An 18667-nucleotide genomic window follows, 5' to 3' on the forward strand; every position below is an offset into this window, starting at 1 on the left:
ATTTGTTCTATAAATGGAAGACTTTTTCTAATATTAGTAAACTAATCAAGAAAATTCACCAGTTTAACAGAAAGAAAAGCAACTGGATCATCTCAATACAAGCTGAAAAGCTTTAAGTAAAAATTAGCATCCATTTAGGCAAACAAGAAAGGTAATGTTTTCAACCTGATCAAGAGTATCTATAAAGAAAAACCTTATAAATAACATTATTTAAAATGGTGCATGATTGCAGAGTTCCTCTGTGATCAGGAACAAGGCAAGAATGATTTGTCACATCAACCTTATTTAACATTGTTTTGGAGGTCTCAGTGCAATAAAACAAGGAAAAGAAATAACAGGTGCAAACATTTTAAAAACGGAAATAAAACTTACTCTATAAGCAGACAACGTGGTCATTGTTGTAAAAGTCTCAATGATTATCAATAAAGATACAAGAACTCTGTGAGTTTAGCAAAATTTCAGGATAAAAGATCAATATACAAAATTCATTCATATATCTATAATTAACCATTAAAATTAAAATTTAATATAAGACTTTTTTACACTAGCGTCATGAAACATAGAAACATTAAGGTATACCTTTTAGAAAATACAAACAAGATCTGCATGCTGAGAACTTCTGAATAAAGAAGTCAAAGAGAGCCTAAATATATGGGAAGATATGCCATGTTATTGGATTGAAAGACTCAATACTATTATGAAGTAATATCTCTAAACTTATCTATACATTCAAGGCAATCACAAGTACAATCTCAGCAGAAATTCTTGGTAGAAATGTCCAAACTGATTCTAAAATGTATATAAAGAAAGAGAACTCAAATAAAAAAAGCAATTTTGAAAAAGAACAAATCTAGAGGGTGAACTCTACCCGTTTTCAAGAATTACTCTAAAACAGTAGGTAGTGTAGCATTTGAGAAATGCAAGACATAGATCGTTGAAAAAGAATAGAGTACAGAAATGGATCCACACTTATATAGACAATATATTTTCAATATAGGTATGAAAATTATTCAATGAAGAAAGAATAAATTGGTTTCTAATGAATGGCACTGGAAAAACTGTACAACCATATGCAAAAAAATAAATCTTGCCAGATTTTGCACAGTATTTAAAAATTAAGTCACCATGGGTTAGGCAAAGATTTTGTAGATATGACACTGAGGCAATGAACCAATAACAGCAACAAAAATTAAACTTTAAAAATTAAGAAAATCAAAACTAAGTTACATGAAATTAAAATTTCACATGGTCTTTGCAAATTAAATATATTATAAATAGACAAAGTTATATATAATGACATACACATTATACAATCACATTTTTTTTATATATAAGCTGTAGAATCACAGTTTTTTTTTTTTTTTTTTTGAGGTGGAGTCTCACTCTGTCACCTAGGCGGGAGTGCAGTGGCGTGATCTCCGCCCACTGCAAACTCCACCTCCTGGGTTCACGCCATTCTCCTGCCTCAGCCACCCGAGTAGCTGGGACTACAGGCACCCACCACCACGTCTGGCTAGTTTTTTGTATTTTTAATAGAGACAGGGTTTCACCATGTTAGCGAGGATGGTCTCAATCTCCTGACCTTGTGATCTACTAGCCTTGGCCTCCCAAAGTGCTGGGATTACAGGTGTGAGCCACCGCACCTGGCCTGTATAATCACACTTATAGTATATACAATCCATATATAGTCAGCTACGTAAATGTGTTTTAAATGCATAAATGTATTTATTTAACTACATACATGAGTATGTTATATAGTTATATATTAGGTATTTGAAATTATATAACAGATTATATATTACATATATGATTATTATATTTATTACATATATTCTGTATTATACAATAACATTACATCAAGTATGTCACATATATAATTATGTATACCTATATGCACATTTTTCTTTGTGTCCTTATTATACGTGTACATCAATGATTGAAAAGTTCCTTTCATTTAAAGTTTCAAATTTTTACATGTAAAGCAATATATATGCATATTTTAATAAACAGCATAGGAGAATGGCGTAAACCTGGGAGGCAGAGCTTGCAGTGAGCTGAGACCTGGCCACTGCACTCCAGCCTGGGCAACAGAGCGAGACTCCATCTCAAAAAAAATAAATAAATAAAATAAACAGCACAATTTTATTTCTCACAATTCTAGAGCCTGGAAGTTAGAGATCAGGGTGGCAGCACGGTCAGGCTCTGGTGAGGACTCTTCCGAGTTGCAGACTGCAGACTTCAGGTTGTATGCTCACCTGGCAGAGATCAGGGGAGTGCTCCATTTATGCTCACCTGGCAGAGATCAGGGGAGTGCTCCATTTTTGTTTTGTTTTTTTTTTTTTTAATAAAGTCAGTAATCCTAATCATAAAAGCTCCACCCTCAGGTCCTAATTAACTCCCATCTCCTAATACCGTTACATTGAGGGTTAGAATGTCAACATGTGCATTTTGGGGAGAAAAACATTGTCTATTGCAACTCCCAAGATTTTGTTACAAAAACAGCAGTGATTTTGTACATTCTTGGTCTGTCCTGTGTTTCCTTCCTTAGTCTCTGTCTTTGTCTCTGTCTCTGTCTCTTTCTCTCTTGTTTCTCTCTGTGCCTCTCTGTTGTACTTTTCAAACTGAGGTTGTGAGCTCCAATGTTATAAAGTGCCCTGTACAGAGGCTTACATGCCAGAGAACCGAGGGAGTGCCTAGGCCAACAGACAGGGAGGAACTCAGGTAGCGAGAAATTCAGTCCACACTGAATCCTGCCAATACTCACATGAACTGAAGCTCCCCCAGTGCAGGTTCATTTGAGACCACAGTCCCAGCCTCCTCAGAGAACCTGAGCCAGAGACACCCAGCTAAGCTGGTGCCCAGATTCCGGGTCACACAAATTGTGAAATATTAAGTAGTTGTTGTTTAAAGATGCTAAGCTTTGGGGTGATGTTGTCAAAGAAGAGCAGATCACTAACCTCATCTCCCAGGGCCCAGGATCCTTCCTTTCAAGTCCTGCTCCCCACCCTCAGAATCTCTACAGCCACACTGCCCCCCTTTCTCCCTTCTTCTGCCAGACTCACTTTCAATTGTGAGTGTCTGTGCCAGGGGTGGCTTCTCTTTGACACTGTTTCCAGAGTTGTGCAAGATGACTCTCTACTGTCATTTTGATCATGACATAAACGTCATCTCAGTGAGGCATTTGTGTCTCCTCCCAAGCAGTGACTCCTTAACCCTCTCTCCCAACATAATCTTCGTTTTTACGTATAAATCAATAGTTTAGTCTTACTGTTTCTATTTAATATTTACTTCCTCATTAGTTTTATATCTTTATTGTTTTCTTCTGAATTCTAGAAGGGCATCTATGTTTTTCTTTTGTATCTTCTGATTTAAATTTGCCAGTATGAAAACTAAAGACAACCACAACAATATTCTTCAAAGAAGATGAATATACCAATTTAATAAAAGAAAACACCATAAAAAGGTAAAACCAAGATAGCAAATTTGGGAGGTGGAAAAGTTTGTTTGTTTGTTTATTTGCTTTGAGACAGAGTCTCACTCTGTTACCCAGGCTGGAGTGCAGTGGCGTGATCTCAGCTCACTGCAACATCTGCCTTCCGGGTTCAAGCGATTCTCCTGCCTCAGCCTCCTGAGTAGCTGGGACTACAGGTGTGTGTCACCACGCCTGGCTAATTTTTTGTATTTTTAGTAGAGACGGGGTTTCACCATGTTAGCCAGGATGGTCTCGATCTCCTGACCTCATAATCCACCCGTCTCGGCCTCCCAATGTGCTGGGATTACAGGCATGAGCCACCATGCCTGGTCTGAAAAAGTTCTTTTAAATATGGGTCAAAGGTCTCACTTCTAGAGTGATGGTCAAAAATGTTGTTTTTACTTTGATAATGTTTTTACTTTGATTCTCAAAGAAATATTGATTTTATAGTAAATATCTATACAAACTGAATCCCAATAATAGTTGAAGTTTCTTTCTTAGTATTTAAGTGTAGGAATATTTATCCATTCTCTTAATATATTTTTCTAAATAATTTAGTCAGAAATTGCTAGACCATGTTAAAAAGTTGAAAAAAACATTTAAAAGGTTGATATTCAATTCAGGTTCTTAATTCTGAATTTTAATGCTACCAGCAATTTGATCCATGTTTTGTTATTTTTTATTTTATAAAATTTATTTATTATTTATTTATTTTTTGAGACGGACTTTCGTTCTTGTTGTCCAGGCTAGAGTGCAGCAGTGCGGTCTCAGCTCACTGCAATCTCCAACTCCTGGGTTCAAGCAATTCTCTTGCCTCAGCCTCCTAAGTAGCTGGGATTACAGACACGTGCCACTACACCCACTAATTTTTGTATTTTTAGTAGAGACAGGGTTTTGCCATGTTCACCATGGTGTCTCGAACTCCTGACCTCAAGTGATCCGCCCGCCTCAGCCTCCCAAAGTACTGGGATTACAGGTGTGAGCCATCACACCCGGCCCTTTATTTTTTATTTTAATTTTATATACATATGCATTTTTATTGTCTTAAATACAAATAGTTTGCATGAAGAATTTTAATTCCTACATATATACATAAATAAGCATGGGTTAGCATTTCTCCTGTAGTATACCTTCCGGCATTAAAACTTCACAGAATGTACATATCACATTGTATCACCAAAAATCTGCCTCAATACATTTTAATCAGCTAATATGCCATCACTAATATGTTTACTGTATAAGGCAAACTAAGGAGGATACTATACTATCCATGCTTTTATGGGCACACTTTATTTAGCATGGTTGGATAATTAATATAAATCTGATAGTGAAATTACATTGAGATATCTTTTGTAGGATAGTGGGGCCTGAGGTAAATAGTATAATACTCATGCCAGGAAGTGGTTACGTTTTTGCCTTTGCTAGGCCTTTATTGTGGAATGTTGTGTCAATCTAGTTAGGAGCTAAACAGGGTTTGGATAGTGTTGTTTCTATGAGTACCCTAATGAACTGCAGGCTCAAATATCTACAGAATCACCTTAAGTTTGAAACAAGGGTGGCCGTAAGGATGGTTGGCTTGCAGAGTGTGTTTTTCTCGATATCTGCTGACTCTTGGCTTTAGGTCATATATTTTCCTCTGTGCCTCAGAGAAGATCTCTTTCCATGCTCTTGACCATTCCCTTAACAGTAGACTGCTGTTCTCTGTTTCTCAATGCTCTTTACCTGGTTTGATAAGGGTGTTGTTCTCGCTTCCAGTTTGGACTCCATTATAGCAGGTGCTGTGTCCCTGGGTCTCAAGGGCATGGTCTTCTCAGTGATTTTGTCCCAACCCAGGGGCAGGGAGACCCTCCTAGTGGTCCAGGTCCAAAATATATTTCTACCCATTCTCCAAGAGAAATTTTTTTTCTTTGTTTGTTTGTTTATTTCTATTTCATTCCCCTAGCTTCAGGTCTCCATCTGTGTCCCAAGGACACCAGATTTGTTATCTTTTCCCAGCATCCTAAGGCCTTTGCTCTGTGGGGGAGCAGGTGAGATATTGTACTTTTCATTCTTTTCCACTAAAACTGTCTCATAAGGGAGGGCTTCTCAAAACTCTCCACCCAGTCTGCAGTTCTATGCATGAGAACTCGTGAGTGGGTGCAAATTCCCCTGTGCCTTTGGGTCCCAGAGTTCCCACACTTTCATGATTGCCCACACTCAGCCTTTAGCAATTCATTACAGATTTCAGTGGCATTCTCCTTACTGGCTTGCATGGCATTGATGCCCATCTGCCTCAAGTACACAAGAGCTGATGTCCTGTAACTCTTTGGGTTCTTCTGGATTTATTCAGATTTTGAGTTAATAGTTTTACAGTAACTCCAACTGTCAAATGGGTTCAAGAAAAGTTGTATCTTTGAAGAGTATTCACCTGTGTTCTTATAAATGTGGTCGCCTTATGTCCTTTCCAACTTTCTAAATTTTGTGCAGCAGGCAGAATCTAGACATTTTGAAGCATAAATAAACTACTTTTTGAAAAATCTTGTTGCCAAATTAACCTATCAAAAAAGTAGAAAGTCCTAACAATTCTGTATTTGTGAAAGATGCTGATATATTATTTCCATTAAAGCATGTCTTGATGTGGTGAGTTTTCAGTCTTGTGTCAGCAATCTAGTTCCTATCCAAAGCACAGTATTAGATGTTTCTAGGATCTTTTTTTGAGTAAGAGTGAAACAATTCATTAGGTTCATGTATTACATTACAAGTGACATGTAACATGGATTTTTTTCTCAATTAGGATTTCTTTTTTTTTTTGGAGACGGAGTCTCAATTTGTTGCCCCAGGCTGGAGTGCAGTGGCGCGATCTCAGCTCACTGCAACCTCTGCTTCCTGGGTTCAAGCAATTCTCCTGCCTCAGCGTCCCAAGTAGCTGGGATTACAGGTGTGCACCACCATTCCCTGCCAATTTTTGTACTTTTAGTAGAGACATGGTTTCACCATGTTGACTAGGCTTGTCTCGAACTTCTGACCCCAAGTAATCCACCCACCGCTGTCTCCTAACGTGCTGGGATTATAGGGGTGAATCACCAAGTCCAGCCAGGATTTCTTTTAATATAATTTGAGTACTACAGTGCAAACCTAAAATGAACCCCAACTATTAGTCTGACATCATATTGTAGCTATAGATCTTCGCATATTCTGGGGAAAATAATTACAATGCTAGTATTGTTACACTTGTCTTGTATATTCTGAAAACATCAAAGAAGTTTATTAACAACATACAATGTCTTCACGATGGCTTATTCTCTCATTTTAATAGAACACTTTTCCATTTTTTTCATCAAGAGTTTAATAAATTGAGACTTTTGCACCCAGTAGAAGGGCACATATTCTTTATGAGGTAGTGATTGTAGAAAGGGAATATTATTCATTCGTTTATTCTCCCTAATGCAGATACGGCATTATGTAACATACTGATAGGTTAGAATGGTCATAAAAATCTCAAAATGTGGTAAATATGAATTTTAGAGCTGGACAATGTTTCTTCATTCTGTTGGTTGCCATTGGCTTAGAAAACATTTGAGTTAAATGAGCAATTGAGACCACATTTTGTGCCCAAAAACTTATGTTTCTATAAATAATTGCTTATATGGATGAATACAAAAAGGGGTTTTGGAAGATGATTGCTGTAATCTTGATTGAAGAATTAAAAAGGTCCACGTCTTGGAGATGCTTACTCAGAGAGACTGCTTCGTTACTTTTGAAACATTTATACTTGAATTGATTTCAAATGTACTTTTAGTAACTGCTATTTAAGTAAAAATATTATTCCATTTAGATTTTATGTGTGAAGAAAAGAGAAAGTAAGTGTTTAATCCCTGTTTCATCGATAACTTACTATCTTTGTTAAAACCTTCACAGAATTAGAATTAAAAATTAGTTTGAATCTGGTGAACACCCAGGTCTATGAAGTTTTACCAGTTAACTTTAATAGTATAGCAATAACCTTAGAGAAATTTGGAAAAAAAAAAAAAAAAAAAAAAAAAAAAAAACAAGTTTCTAAGCTGGTTTTAGAATTCTCAATTTATTTGTCAAAGAAATATGGCCATGAGTTTCTATCAAATATTTAATTAAAAGTAGGTAAGCCTCACAGTGCTCTTAGGAGAGCAGATTAATTTCATAGTTGCCTCACTTTATTTTTATTTATGTTTACTGTTATTTGTGAAACTTCTATTTCAGGAATGTATAAGTTAATAACCATTACAGAGAAATAATGTCCAGTTTAAATTTCTTACTGTCCCTAGTCTTTTTAGAATTTTCTAATATGTGAACAAATATATTATATCCCAAAAGTGATATTTTCTGTAATAAATTTCCTAGAATAAAATATGGAAGTAGGATGAAGAAAATTATTAACAAGTTGAATATTTTAGGACTGGAATCTTTCAGGAAGGAAATGTATTTTCAATTATATTTATAATATTTATAGTGATAATTATAAATATTATTCTCAGACATTCATTTTTATTAGTTTAATTTTTGTGTATTTCATAGCATGGATAATACTACACAGAAGAAAAATTTTACATATCAAGTGACTGAAATTTACTAGGTAGCAATTTGTTTTGTCAATTTTTTTGAGTGAAGATTAAAGAATGTTTTTTAAATATAACTTGAAGGAGTTCTCCAAGAATTTACATTTGAAATGAACCAGCTCTTCTCCATCTATCTTAGTCTATCTGGGTTTCTGTAACAAAATACCATAAACTTGATGGTTTGCAAACAATAGAAATTTAATTCTCACAATTATGAGGGTTGAGAGATCCAAGATCAACATGCTGCCAGATTTGACGTCTGGAAAGGACCCGTATCCTGGGTTTATAGATGGTGCTTTCATGTTGTGCCTTCACAAGGTGGAAGGGGCATAAGCTCTTTTGGGGGCTTTTTTATAGAAAAACACTATTTTCATTCACAAGAGCTGCATCTCAGTGACCTAATTACCTCCCAAAAGCCCCAACTCCTAATAGCATAATCTTTAAGGTAGGAATTTCAGCATATGAATTTGGAGGGGACATAAACCTTTGGACCATAACACCATCCAAGTCCACAGTTCCCATTTCAAAAATGAAGTTTTGACAACACAAATAAAACTTTTGTCATCAAACAGCAAAGCATGAGTGAAACTCCTTTTCATTTTCTGTTTCATTTTACAATTATCTATAATGATATTATAGTCCTTTTAAGGTTTTTGGGTTTTATTATTTCTTCTTAGTCTTTCATGTTTATGCAGTGTATCTATGCAAATAGTTTCCTGATTCATAAAAATACTTGGCAAGTTACATAATGGAAGGTTAAAGAAGGTAATAGATAATGCATATCATACAACTAAGAACCTCTAGATCCATAGTAGATGCACTTAATATTTTATTGTTAGAATTCATAATTCAATGGCCAATATCTTGTTCTATGTTATTAGATGAGTATGAAACAAGCTACTCTAATGAAAAGATTCAAATGTTCACTGGCTAAAAGAAGATAGATTATTTATTTTTCATTTACTATTCAGAAGAAGGTGAACGATCTAGGGTAGACAGGTAGCTATGTTCCACAAGGATGTCATGGAATCTTATGAGACTTCTAACTTTTTACTCCACTGCCTCCTAGGAAATACGTGGTCAAAGCTGACTTACAGAAATGCATATGTGTTTGGTTCATAGAATGAAGTAAAGGATGAGGGAGAGAAAGGTGTTTCTTGAAAAAAAAAAAATGTACTGTGGAAGTCACACGCATGAAATCAGCTTACATCCCATTGACAGGAATTTAGCTACATACACAAAATTAGCAGCATGAACAGTTTAATGGCATAGTCTGGACAGTCACATACCCTATTAAATGTAGGTGGTTCTATCACTAAAAGAAAGAAAAGAGAGAAAATGAAAAATTAGCTCTGGTAATGGTCAGATTACAATAAACCATGTTTTTAACAAGGCCATATTGTAGCTGCAAAAATTGACTTTTGAGTGTGTTGCTGTTTTATTACCAATGATATCCCCAGCATGACTTTTTTTCCTCCAACGTCCTGAACAAAGATTATGATGCCTGGCAACTGTATTACTGAATTGCTCTTACTTCTGGACATTATTCAATTCAAAGCTAGCCTTCCTTTCTTTAGCCTCTATAGTCACACAGCACAAGTCTAAATCCTATAATAAGCCCCTTCCACTTCCTGTTACTAAGACACCCTGCTCTTCCTTGTTTGACCACATTTGTGTTCCTTATAGACTTTGACTGGCGAGCTTTGGTAAGGGAGAATTGATATGGGTATACACGTGGCAGTCACTGCTATATTCTACTCCATATAAAACATCCTGAAAAGCATTTTGATTTAAGTGAAGGCAGGGAAATCATTGTCCTTACTCTCTCTGCATTTCCAGTCTCATATGACTAATTGAAGCAATCATGGATAGCTTTAATATGAGACAAACTAAGACAGCACTATACTACAAGCGTGACACACATTGTTATGAAGGGAAAAGCAGGGGAGATGAAATGGTAAATAGGAAAGGCATAGGGTTTTAAATATAAGGTTAAGAAATTTGGTTCTCTACCTCTAGGCATTAAGTATCATTGGACTACTGCCCTGGGAATATAATGAATTGAATTATTTTATGGTGAGAGGTGGGTGGATTTCCTTTAGAGAAAAGAGAAAAGTTGAATAACTGGAGTTTGGGAAACCAGTTAGGAAACAATTACAATAATGTAATTATTATACCAATAGCAGTAAAGTAAATAGAATTACATATTAGACATTGAGGAAAAGCACTTGCAGAATTAAGTGTCAATGTATAATGCTTAACAGAAAGGAATTAAGAGTCTTGCACTCACGTTGCTTAGGGAGAAATAGAGATATCAATTGAAATAGAGATAAATAAAGAATGGTCTTGATGGAAATGGTAAAGAGTTCCACTTTAGACTGCTGAAGATATCTGGAAATTTGGGCATGAAGCTTGTAAGAATTGTTACATCTAGAGATACATGTAAAAAGTCATCTGTGCTATTTATTAGCAAATGTGTGCTATTATTTATTTATCTATGCATCTGTGCGTAAGACTGGAATACCAGCACTTGTATATGTCCTATTTTCTGAAAGCTCTTCACATAACTCTCCATCTTTTGGTCTTTCTAATGGTGCTGGTGTCTTGCCCCGACTGTCTTCTCCTTCTTCTTCTAAAGTCCTTTGTATCCAATATTTTTTATGACCTAGGCAGGAACCTTGGCTTGCCTTTTTATATTTGTGTTCTATTGCATTCTTTTCTGTCTTCTAGGGGGAAGAACTCAAACAAATTAACTCCTAGAGGCTTCTTCCATTCCTTCTTCTCTTACCATGTGGCTGTTTCCTTTTTAGTTTTTTCACAGGCCTCTAAAAGAAGCAGAACATTTTTTATTATTTAATAATTTTAAGTATCTCTAAATTATTACTGTGAAAATTCGATTTTGTCTTTTTGTTGCATCCTGGTGGCAAGTAACATATGAAACTAGTATATTAAATCATACAACTTTTAACCTAAAGTGCATATTTGATGTCCATGATTTAACTACCATACGTTTGAAATTCTGACATGTACATTTCAAAGACATAGTACATAATACTCCATAAAGACAGTAGTTGAACAATCTGTTCTAATTACACTAGGTGTCAATTACCAGTTATGATTCATTTTGGTGTTCTCAACTTATCCTGCCTACTGACTATCTAACTCAATTTGGGGATCATTTTGGGGATTATTTTGCTTGTAAAATTTTTAAGTTTCTGTACAATTTTATGCTAATAATTGAAATTTTAAGAATTTATATTTGTTTTTAAATAAAATAATATGCTTTAAGTTAAAATGCCTTTCTTATTACTATATGTAACTTCCTTATGCTTATAATTGAATGTGTTTATTTTGTGATTTTTGTCTGAATTTACCTTCTAAGCATTTTTTGAACACCTTATTGTACTGATTGAGGTTCACTGTTGGAACCAGAGCTAGGGTGGCAGAAGTAATTACTTAAAGCAAAGGCCAGTTTGTCTCACACGAGAGGGAGATAAGGATATGAAATGGAAGATATGCAAATTCAAAATCACACAAAATTTTTAACTGGAGAAAACAAAAAATGTTACTTAAAATATTTCTATATGTAAAGGAACATGTAAAGTTGGACTAATTGAAACTTGACAGAGGTTTACCCTTTCAATTCAAAGATGCGGTAAGCTGGGAAGAATCTTTGCTCTCACTTTTAAAAGAAGAAATAAAAAGACAAGTTGTTAACCATTTCTCTTGAATCTATCAGATAACTAAAATGAAAGGGAAAACAACTGATCTGAAATATAAGATTTATCAATGTTGTTGCATAAATCAGTAGTTTATAACTTTTCATTGATGAGTAGTTTGCTATTGTATGGATATGCCAGAGTTTACAGACACTTTGGTTGTTTCCAGTTAGGGGAAATTATCAATAAAGCTGTTATACAAATTGATATACAAAATTTATAATCAGCTTGTCTATATTTACTTCTTGGAGTTTTGATTTAGATTATATTTTATATGTAGATCTAATAGTGGCAAATTGGCAGCTTAATACTGAGTTTTGCAATCTATGAATATAGCATACCTCTCAATTTTTAAAATCTTTAACTTTTTCATCAACAGTTTTTGATGCTACTCTAATTGACAATCTTGTTACCTATCAACTTACATCTCTGTCTATATCTATGTTTTAGTTTCATTTTCCAGTTGTTCCTTGCTGTTATTTAGGATTATGATTGAACTTTGTATGTTGACCTTATATCCTGTGACCTTGCTTTGCTTGCCTATTGGTTCTAGGAGCTTTGGGTTGATTTAGTGAGATTTTATACATATAAAATAATGTGGCGTATGAACAGAGAGTAAATCCCTCAAAAGTTTTGTTATATTTTTCCTACTTAGATCATTCTAGACTGATTTTAAACTTATTGTTACATAACTGATTTTATATACTGAAATTTCTCCTTTATATAGCTACTGAGTCTTACAGCAATCCATGCATAATCTTTTAAAATTTTCTTTTTAGACTCATGTTTAGTGTATTTCAAAACCTAATTGCTCTACTTTATGCAAACACATTATTTTAATATATATTTTGTTGAAAATGTAGTGTCCAGATGGTATGCAAAGCTGAGACTCTAATAATTTCAGAGTCAAGTTGAGGTCAATAATAATAAGCAATATTAGCTCATATAATTCTCTTAGTGATTTTATAGTTAGTATTTTTCCCACAATTTCTCAGGTAAACATAGTACAGTCAGCATTTATGTCCAAATCGCTTATATCAAATCCATTGCTTTTAAACATTATACTAGCTTAAACCAGTAGCGTAATTAATTTTATAAATTTTACTATATGAAATGAGAGGGGTTTACAATATGATTTTTTTATAATTCAATGAGTGCTATGTATGGTAAATAAATAGAAAAATATGTTGATTTTATATCTAAATTACTTATCTGTACACCTCTACTTTATGTCTTATACTTAAGGATTTGGTCACTTTTTCAACCTTAAGATCGAAGACAAGACACAGGGAATAATTTTTATTTAATAATTACTTTTTACAAAATATTACCTTCTAATTGTTATATCCTGCAAATTTTTTATAGATTCTGTCTTTCAAATATGTTTCTACTTTCCAGTGAAGATCTAAATTGCACACAATGAGACAAAATAGTTATTATAACAACGTCTAAATATAAAAGAAATATAATTTTGAAAAGAGAAAAAAAAGAAAGCTTCTTTTATGTTCTTAAGATACTAATAGTTCACAGCTTTGAGAAATCAAAGACTATCTGACAGTACAATTACTAATTAACTTACATTCCCAGAGAGAAAGACTTATGTAAACTACTTTCAGGGTTAAGGCTTTTAACAATTGCATGTTGAGCAGAAGATTATTAAACACTGATAGGCTGGTGAGGGTGCAATAAAACTTTATGAGTAGTTCAATATATACCTAAGCAACTTGCCTTGATCATTATTTTAGCAGGCTTATCCAAGTCTGGTACAACACAGCAAACAGAACAGGCTATGAAATAAGGTAAGTCTATAGCTCATTTTTTTGTTATTTTTATGTTTTCAACTAATTATATTTTTTCTTAATTTGTGTTAGCAGTATTCCCATCTGTCTGCACTAGGTTAAAATAGCAACATCATATATTTTAAGTTGCCATTTAAAACATGCAGTACCTTGTATTAAACAGGAAAACACATTTCTAATTTGTTTTAAACACAGGATTTTTTTTTTTTTTTTTGGCCCAACTCTTCACTATAACTTTTGTAAGACTTAGGTGGAATCATAGCAACTTTTGTTTAATGACTCTATATGAAAGAAAATAAGTATTGATTGAGATTTTGAAAAATAGATGAATAATAAAGTGTGCTGACATATATTCTAAGAAAATCTATATAGAACAGAATGCTACATTTATAAAACATTTAATGTTTCCTAGTTGACTTTTTAAAGATCATTCTTCAAGTCGTTATACAATAAAGTATTGTTCATCTTCATAATAAATATGCAGAGAAAGGGTATCAATATATAATTTCCAAGAAGAGTTGTTTAAAATTACTGTAATCCAAAATTACAGGGATCGTATTTTTATCACAGTAATTTTAAGCAATTGTTTTAAATTTTGTTTTGATTTTTCTAGACAAAGGAGAGTTTGACTCATGACAAAAATGCATTTCTTAAGATTTCCCTTGTCAAAAAAAGAAAACACAATTCTCATTACTGACTTCTTGGTAGCAAAGTAGGTTATCACTTCAAATGAGATTTACACTTACTTAAAGTTGAACACTAAATTTAACTTTGTCAATTCTCAATGTAATATCAAGCAACTGGGCTTCATTTTTCAAACAGCTTTATATGTTACCTGTTGCTCTGTTTAGTTTACATTCATTTTCTTTGAAGATTACTGATGCAGTAATAAGTTTACATATCTGTAACAGAAAATTATATACTAAGAATGAATGCTAATCTGCAGATATTCATTTATAAGCTATAGTAAAAAATTAAGTTTTTGCTTACTTAATATTAGTCTCTGACTACTTTTATAATTTTTGCTAACAAGAATGTAACAATCTAATTGAGGAAATTGACATATACATAAATAATTGCAATGAACATTTCCTATGCTATGGTAAATGAAGAAAGGCTAGATTAACTGTGCCGCAGAGTAGTAAGGAACTCACCATGACATTTGAATTGAGAAAAATTTAGAATTCACCTAGAAGAGTGGATGGGCAGGGATTGAAACTGAACTGCAGATATGAAGGCAATGTGCTATCTAAAAATTATGCTGTGGTACTGGGAATAAAATGAAGGCATAATTCTAAAAATTCTTTGAAGATAAAGTCAAATGGACTTACTGAATGATTGAATGTTGTAAAACCTATGGAAGACGGAAAAAAAAGATGTTTAGGTTGGGAAAACTGGGTACTTGAGTTGACACAGTTACAGAACAGGGGCCATTGTGAGACCAAAAAAAAAAAAACATGGTTTTAAACCCAGTAATTTATTAAAGCATTTACTATAGAAATTCTAAGTTCTACTTTGGTATATGTCTTTGAATTAAGATTTATATTAAAATCATGGAATACGGGTAATCCATGGAAACCTGAGAACTAAGAAAAATAAGATATATGTGGTCAAAATTAAATTAAACAAATATACTTTCAGATAATTATTGTAGATGTGTTCTTTCCAGTCTACATTTGGGTATCTTCTATATGCTACCTCAAAAGTATAATGCCACCTAATAATAAATACATATTTTTGATATGAGAGTTTTGTATATCTAATTTGCTGCTGTTTGATGGAGGAACTTAGTGATAATTCAAAAGATTTTTAAACAGACTAGCAACTCGCAAATATATACTGTTCTATCAAATATATGTATTTATGTTCTTTTTGACAGTATCATTGTGGAAAGTAGTGTTGGAATTAGAGAGACGAGAGTTCAAGAAAAAAACTGAAGTTTTTAACTTTGAAATATAACTTATTCTCTCTTAAGCTTAAAGTTCCTAATTCGTAAAATATGAATAACTATTTCCTTCATAAAATTGTTGTGAGAATTGAGAAACAGTGCAAATGGAAGCCTTTGCCTTGCAAAATGCTCTAAATGAGAAGGCAATGCACACCTACTTGAATATACTTTTTCCATCTATATTTTCATCTCAGCATACTACTACTGTAATGCACATCAGTAATTCATTCCTTTTAGTTTAAATTGCATGTATTGCTTACATTTTATATGAGGATAAGTTACAAGTTATTAAGTACATGCTTAATATATTATTAAGTGGGTGCTTAATTTAGGATGTTATGTAAGTGCTGTCTGCCACTCTGCATTGTACTTACTAAAAAAAAGAATGCATGTAATTTCATGAGAATTATTGGTGGTTTATTATAGTTATATATTTTACATTTTAAATATATATTATTTTCTCTTTTTAGATGGCAAGAAAGAAATTTAGTGGATTAGAAATCTCTCTGATTGTCCTCTTTGGTTTGTAGCATAATACTTTATGCCCTATCTGTTGTTTTAGAAAGTAAATCAGAAGACACTCATAGTTAGCTGTAAGTGTGCATTAAAGGTCTACATTTTATCGCAGCTAGGAGGAAGTTATCTGTTTAAATAGTGTTCTCAAAAATAATCAGGTGCAGAGCTGCTCACCCAGCAAAACCATAGCCTGTCACCGGCCCTCATCTCAACATCCAATGACCAAGCGAGTTCTACTTCATGTCGCTGAACACATGAGAACCACGTTCCCGGATATCAACTCTGTCTCCCACAGCTCACTCTTTTCGGGATGTTAACACCAGAGTGCAGAACGCAAACGTTGAAGGAATGGTTTTTCATTATATATCATTCCGAAGGTAGAAAAACGGTTTTGGTTCCCGTGCCTCTCGATCAGGTAAGAACAGGACGAGCAAGATATTCTGTTCTGGTTGATTCTGGTTTAAGGAGAGGAGGTTAAAGAAACGCTGGGTGGAGGATAGCGAAAAGCGACTGGATAGTCGAATGGTCTTTCTGAAGATTTTAATTCTAATTTAGAGCTGATATATACTTAAACGCTTTGAATCCTCTATTATTCTCTTGAGCAAACCAGCCTTGTAAAAGATGTTACATGATTTCTAGGACTAGAGAAGCAGCACTCATTCCTGCAGTCTTTGTTTTGTCACCTGAAACCTCTGAGAGAGCTTCTACTCTATTACAGCCAAATAGATTTTAATGGTATCCACCATGGTTCACTATATGGAGCTGGCAGGATTCACCACCTCTAAGGCCCCGTTTCATTCAAATTCATTAGTCCGACTCTTTATGCATTTCACCCATTTTCTCTAAATTCTCTCACCTCTCTCTTTTATGCTTTCTTCTCAGAACAGACAACGAATCTGTTTTGCCGCTCATAAAATACAAGGTTGTAAATAATATACGAAGTACTGCCACCCTTTTAAACTCCACACCCGGTTGTTTGTAAATACTTTATTTCAGCAGAAAAGTCAGGATCTACACTGCCAAATTCTAGGCTGATTGGATCTTTTTCTTCCTTTGATGACTAGTGCTGAATTTGTGGTCTTTTAAACGCAAATTCTAATTTGAAAATTTCATTTGAGGTGAATCATGTATTATGGTTTCAGCATCAGAGTATTTGAAATCTGAGAAAACTAATCTAATGGCCAAGTGTTTATTTTATTGAGTTTTTCTCCCTCCCCAGAAATTATAGATCACTCTAAACTCCAACTTACATTCCTATCACTTATAAATCCTCTGATTCCAGGAAAACGTCCAAGTTCCCAAAGAATGATCCTGCCTAATGTGGAGAAGAAACTGCATTCCGCAGAATAATCTTCTAAATAGAGGTCTGGAAAATAAAAGTCTTTATTTATTTTAAATGGTAATAAATACAGCCTTATTATATTTTTAAAGATAACTTGTCTTAATATGATCAATCTACTAATAAAGAGCTGTGAATACAAATTAGGGCTACATTTCATTTTCAACAAAGGCCTCTATTAAAACGATAGATAAGAAGCTACTGAGTTTATTTCTTCTTATTCTGCTCCATTGAATGGAAGTAAGCTATTCAACTATATCAACAATTGACATGACTCTGGAGAATCTTTCAGTGGAAATTTTTCATCCTAACGATTTATTGAAGAGGAGTAATTTTGAGAAGGATGGGAGAAATCACTTAAGAGATGATATGTCCCAATAGAGTATCGAATACTTCAGTATTGGTGAAGGAGTCTATACCATTAAAGTCGATACCCCATTTTATGTGAAAAATTATCGTTTTAATTGAAATTAGCCAAAGAAGAGAAATGGAGAAAATTAGTGTGTCCACCTGGATAACCCATGTAAACTGGCTTAAATTGAATCTTCCTTATCTCGCACAGACCGTAAACCCGTGGGAATAAAGGTCTGCGGCGGCAATAAGTGACATATGCTAATGGTCCTCAGAATTGGTTCTTTATGGACTCTGAGTGATATCAAATCCGAAGATGTCTCAACATTCATGGAGAAAACAAGGGTAATATCAGTATCCAGAATTCATGCATATCTCCCGTATAATTTTAAATCCATCCAGAGGTTACTATGTTCACCACGCAAAATGGAATTGCTACATGTTGTTTCTTTCATAATATCACTGCCTACTGTCCTAAATGGTTTTGACCAGCTACAGCTCATGTACCACACAGAGGCTGACTCTATACTGATTGCAAAACATTTTAATGTGGTAAAAGAAGAGGCAGTGTAATTATAAATTCCCACTCTTTCTCCACTCCACCTTACCACACAAATTTTAATTGGAACAAAACGAGAAAAATTTATTTGTTCACCATTCCTCTCCCAGCATCATAGTAAGTATATACTTTTCACCATGTCAAATTCTGAGAGATGATTTCTCCCCTAGAGTATTTGGCAACAGTAGGCCCTATAGCCACCTTCCACTGATAGAATAGCCAGATGTAACATGGCATTTACTGCAGATAATTGAGGAAAGTGGGGCTTAGATATTCTCTTTACTTAACCTTTTTAGGTGGAGCTTGCAGTGGGCTGTAGATTGCTTCACCACCTGCCTGGCGGTGGTTTCTGGTGACTCCATCTGAAAAGAGAGAGAGAGAGAAAAAGAGAGA

This window comes from Papio anubis, chromosome 2 (assembly GCF_008728515.1).
Source record: "Papio anubis isolate 15944 chromosome 2, Panubis1.0, whole genome shotgun sequence".
NCBI classification, from domain to species: domain Eukaryota; kingdom Metazoa; phylum Chordata; class Mammalia; order Primates; family Cercopithecidae; genus Papio; species Papio anubis.